The following is a 6,223-nucleotide window of genomic DNA, read 5'->3' as shown; positions in this document are numbered from 1 at the left end:
ACGTCTTCAAGGCATAGTGCTTATTTAGTTAAGCACGGGGACAATTTTACCTTTATGACTAAGGGTCAAAATGGCCACCTGAAGTTATGAATGAATATCTTATATTGAATTAATGTATTATGATACACATGAATGATTTACAAACCGCATGTAAAGTAGGCTTTGTTATTGGTCAGTATGGCTAAAAATCAAAAGGGTTGAATAATGTTATGTGTAGATAGCTGATACATAATTTCACCAAAATTTGAATATGCGCATGTAGCATACATGAAAAAGTTCATTTATATCATAATGTAAAGTGGATTTCGTTATGTGTCAGTATCACTGAAAATTGGAATTGCCCAACAGCTTTCAGTGAAACTATAAATGTCATATTTGAACATGGTCTGGCCAGCTGATCAGGTGGTGATACTAAGTCACTGATGGACAGACATGACCTCCACAAAGAATGCCTAAAAACTGTTATTTTCCTAACATTAAGTGAACAATCTGTGTAATGAAGAAAACAATCTTCTGGGATGTGGCACTGTGTAGATGTGTTAACTGACGTTTCTCTGAAACGTTGGTGCCACAGTGCCACATCCCAGAAGACTGCTTTCTTCATAGTCACCGCCGTGAAAACCTCAAATCTTACAATCTATGTAATGTCAATATGATATGTTTTCTTACAGATAGGAAGTAAATTTTGAAGTATTTTTAAGTCGACTTTGTGCTGTAAAGGGTTGAGCATTTTCTACAAACATAAAATAAAATCATTGTTTGTGATTTTCGTAGAATCCAAACTGCAACTGTATGGACATTTTTAAATAAATACCAATGTTTACACTAGTAAATCACATCCACTAATTGAGGGGAATTTGTTTGTGAATAAGATATTTATTAGTAAATGAAGTGTACTTTACATGGTTCTAGCACATCTGTGGAAAGAAGTATCGCCGTGAAAATTACTGTCTTTGTGGGAGGCAACAGGTTCCCCTGAAGTGTTTGTAAATGTCTTCCAGACTACATGCATGTCATCCCAGAATGCAGTATTCATAGTCACCACGGTGAGAATCCCAAATTATACAAGATTCTTTGACTCTTGTAATTTATTTTTCAGCATTGAATTGCTATAGCAGTACAACTTTTTTGTGTTTCCTATGACAGTGGATCTTCAGCATCCACTTGGCTGGCAGCATGCCCATTTGTGCTTTCTACTTCCTTTCATGACCTGTGTTACCAACCTACCACAGCTGTTAATTGAGGTACAAATATGGCTGAAGAAACTGTTTCCAGCATTCAAACCAATAAGGAAGTGTGATCACATGCTGACCTCCGGGCCATGTTTCCAAAGGAAGGCATTGATGTATATACATACAGTATTTGGAGCTGGGATAGCTCACTATATTATCTTAGACTATAGGTTGAATGACCAAGGAGCGTTTGTCTTCCACAGTGCCAAGATTGGTGCTGGGGTCCACCCAACCTCTTAGCCAGTAGGTGCCAGGCCTCTTTCTCCCCAGGTAAAGTTGACCACGTAACATTGATCTAGTGCCACAGTTAAGAATGTGTGAAGCTATACCTCCACTCCATGAAATGGAATGGTATGATGCTTTTTTATTATTATTTCTTCCTTATTCCATTACATCTATAGTAGGCAAAAGCCTTAGATACAGAATTGTGTCAATTTATCTTGCTAATACTCTTAAGCAATTGTCAAGAAGACTTATAAAATAAGACAATGTATGTTTACATCATAATACAATTTCTCTCTAGCATAATACATTAAAATTTAAGATAAAAGTTTCCATCAAAGGTAACAGAATATTTTGGTCATATAGCTTAAACATATATAACAAATCCAAGATATAAAAATATTACATTTATAAAAATACAAAATTACAATTTCATGATGACCACACATCACTCAATGAAGTGTAACAGCAATTCAGTCTATTATCTCATGGTTGTCTGGTGCTGTTTGTTAAAATGTTTCTGTCCGGATATGCCTATGCATATCTTGGTGCCCAAGTTGTAATGACACTGACATGAAAGGTAAGTGAAATTATGTAATTCTTATTTGAAGGTCAGTGTTTGCTGTAAGGATGCATGTACTATTATGTACCATTTGGATTGAAATAAAGGCTTAAAGCCCATGTTGGACTCTCCCTCATTCCAGTTCTCACACTGTGTATTTTGTAATAGTTTCTGGACTTTTGTTTATTATCTGTGCATGAAGCTTTTTTATCATGTTTTTGTCATTCATGTGTAATATACCATTCTATAGGATTTGGTTCTGTTTACTTTCCCCCCATGCTATGTTCACCATCTGATATTTCTGTGCACTTTGGGTTTGCAGCATATAAATTTGTAATGGGCTGTCAGCTGTAGCAGCATAGCAATGTCAGGCAGTGAATTGAGTGAATATACCAAGATTATACTTCAAGAAGACTGTCTGAGGCCACTGATGTTGGTATAGAATTATCTGTTTTGGTTGTGATCAGCATAAGAGTCTATTTTATTGTAGTGAATTTGCAATATTTGGTGTGATTAGGGTTCCTCCCCTCCCTATTTATATTGTGGTCTGTAGTGGCAATCCGTGGATGTAACCATCTCACTGCAGTGGGAACTGGCCAAGGTAAGAAGACAAAATGTGACTACTGAGATGTGATATATTTACATGCAATGTGAAAAAGGAAATTAATGTGGGAAGTAGTATTGGGATTTTGTAGAGGGGTGACTGGCTGGTTATGGGATTGTCTTTTGATGTGCAAACTTTGAATCGTAAATGGCAGTCCAAAATAAATATGGTAGACAGTTAAATTGCCAAATAAATGCCAATGATGGTGTCTGTGGATATTAATTTTGTATTTAGGGATATGGGAAACATTCCATATCAGTGATGTAGGCTGAGAAAGGAAGGGTTATAAGCAGGGCCCAGATTTTAATACATGTCATCTTTCTTTCCTTGTATCCTATGTGATGCTGTTAAATAAATCTCAGATATGAGCTGCTGGTTACAGGAATGTAAATTTTATAGGCGATTTTTTGACATTTTTAGGTTTAAGGTTATTTTTGGACTTCTAAGGGTATTTCTTGTCATTTTTGGCCATTTTAGGGAATTTTTCTTCATATGTTTTCTGAATAGTGAATAACATGGAAACGAAGTATTCTTTCTTTTCTCCTTTAGGTCATTTTTCTGGACTTTTTCGGTAATTTTTTTTAATATTTTCAGGTAATCAAAATCCGGGGCCTGGGTATAAGTAACACTTCCAAAAGGTTTTGAACATGGAATTAAGCTAAGGATTAGTGTGTGTTATGGATTATCAGAATATTTTTAAGGGCTGAAATTCCTGGTCTGTCGGTTTAGGTGTATTGAGGACAACAGTAAAGAACTAAGGGCAAGTCAGTCACAAGAGGAATACAAAGGGTATTTTGGTAGGGCAAATTGAAGGGCGTGTGTGGAACAAATAGAATATTCAGATGGATGTTGGGAGAAATGGAGACAAGGGGTGGGGTGTGGACAGGATTCTTTTGAAATGGCTTTTGAAATGGTGGTAAGCTTGTGCTGGCCGGAGTTTATTTAAATGACCGCTGCTGAAGCGCGTTTAAATGTCCGTTCCTGTAAGGGCGCTTAAACAATTTTAAGCATTGTGTTTAAAAATGCTGTGTCTAACACAATTTTTATGATAAATGGATGGAATTAACTTTGTTTGTATCAGCAAAGAACATAGTGTCGCATATTATAACGGAAGATTTGAAAAATCTGTCGTCATTTTAAATTTAGTTAATGTAGGATATGTAGAGATGGCAGCAGCACTGCACGGTGGTGTCATGGCGGACATGTTGCCCACCAATAACATGGGAGTTTGACGGGGCTGCCCAGTACCTCCTGCCCTATCCTATAAAATGACTTCTTCAGAGGAGCGGTTTGCACAGACCAATAAGTTGTAGTTGCTTTTGTTAACTAGGCTTGTAGCAAAAATTTCTACCTCCTTTCCTATCCTAGTTCCACTCATGTGCGTGTTTTATCACATTTTTAGTTTCATATTTTCCTGTTAACTCGCGCTGAATTAGTTTGTCCTCAAGTATTTAATTATCTGCGTGATGCGGAGGAGAAAGGGTTTTTTTTGTGCCTTGCACATCGCTCACAACTTTGAGTATGTGTAAGATTTTTTGCGCTTGGCACTATGGACCTAATGGTGCTATGCTTGCCAGCGTGGGCTACTGATATGTGCACCATTATGAAACAAACTTCTGCAGACGTGAAAACATAATGCATTAGTAAACGAACGGCCAGCCTGAGCTGGCTAGAGCATTATTAAATGACCGCTTCTGGTAGGGCGCTTAAACAATTTTAAGTATTGTGTTTAACGCAATTTTTATGATAAATGGATGGAATTAACTTTGTTTGTATCAGCAAAGAACATGGCGTCAATTTTGATGCGTGCTGCAAAATTATTCTGCATTATAAATTCGTTTCTGTTGGTAACACTTGACAAATTTTAGCAGTCCCTGGTGCCATAAAACATATGGAAGCGATAAAATCATTTGGTTTTCTGCTGGAAAACCTCACATCTTTGTTACACTCTTCAAATTTTCGAATCTTTTGACTAAAGGACTGAAGAATGAAAGCAAGCAAGGCTATTCAAGAAATGGCTAGAGGAGTCTTCAGTGCTAAGACCTTCCGTTATAGCTGCAAGAGATTATTGCCCTTTCTATGCGCGTGAACAGACAACTGCATTGTGGCCGAGATACAGAGAGCGATCTGTTTTCTGTGCGTTCGTAGTGAAATCGAATACCGTAGTTTCATTTCAGCCTATATATACATCAAGCAGATAACAAAACAGGTATGTGCATAGAATTTTACTATATATTTTTAACACATTAATCTGCAGAATCTGCAATAAAAGTACAGGCTCGTGGATGAGTTTGGGCATAACTCATACGTATACTCTTTTTGTTGTTGTTCACTTAGGTATCATTTTAATTCCTCGATTAGGGTTTTACTGAAATCGGTCTGGTAATTACTACATTTAAAATTAAATATTTAGGACTGTGCATGCGCTTCTACTAGCGGCGTGTGCGCGCGATTCCCTTACTCATAGCTGGCCCGAACAGGTCACTTCGGGCGTTAAAGATTAAAGGCCAAACAGTGAAGCTTACTTCAAGACTAAGATCTGGTCATGAGCGTCTGAATGGGCTCTAAATTAAGAGAAAGTGACTGGCAAACCGTCAGTCGTAAAATGACTTTGAAACGAAGCAAGAAGTAAAGAGGAATTTTGTAGAAACGAAGCGGTAGGATATGTGGAAGACGAAGGCGAATATTTGCCATAACCATGGTGGGTCTTTGGTAAGGCACTAGTGTATGGTTCAGAAGTTACGTGGTTTGAAGACATGACTATTTTTGTGGAAAAAATAATGTAAGAAATTTACGCATGTAGGAAGCAAGTGGTACCATATGAGGAAGGTGAAGTCAACAAATTTGTATAGATCTGGTGGTACGTGGGTAAGACATTGGCTGAGTATTGGGAAGGTACCGGGTTCTAGACCACTGTGTCTTTTGTCAATAGAAATTGAAAAGTGAATAAATAAATACGATTTTCTGCAGCTATAAACCAAGTCGTATAATATAAGGACGATCGCAGACAGCTACACCATACATGGTCTGGTGGTCTAGTGGTAAGGCACCGGCGTTGTAAGTATAAGGTTGGTGGTTCGAATACAGAAGTATTTTTGTAATGAGATTTTTATGAAATTATATAGCGAAATGTAACATAAGAGGAAGATTAAAGCTCAAAAATTTCCATGGAATCGGTGGCCTATTGGTAAAACACCGGCGTAGTAAACAAGAGTTGGAAGGTTCGAAACCAAGTATAGTTTTGATTTAGAAAGTAAGTTAATAGATTTTTCTGGAATCATAACCGAAGATGTAGCTTAAGAGGAAGATTAAATAAATCAAATTTCTGTGGTGTTGGTGGTCTGGGGGTCAAGACACCAGCTTAGTATTCGGAAGGTCCCTGGTTCAAAGCCAGTAGGATTTTTGTGAAAAAGAAAATTAAAAGAAGAAAACCAACGGCAGTGCTAGAAGTGAAGAGATAGAGATAAGAAGGTGTGGGGGGCGAGGGAGGGTAGAATTTTTTTTTGGCCGCTTCGCGGTCATTAAGACACTCAACCTAAGCGGGTTTTATTAAAATCCACATGGGATCAAAAAAAAAAAAACTTTGACCCACCATCCGCCCAC

Source organism: Cryptotermes secundus, unplaced genomic scaffold (genome assembly GCF_002891405.2).
Source record: "Cryptotermes secundus unplaced genomic scaffold, Csec_1.0 scaffold247, whole genome shotgun sequence".
Taxonomy (NCBI): domain Eukaryota; kingdom Metazoa; phylum Arthropoda; class Insecta; order Blattodea; family Kalotermitidae; genus Cryptotermes; species Cryptotermes secundus.
The sequence above is the reverse complement of the archived record's forward strand: the minus strand, read 5'-3'. Positions refer to the sequence as shown.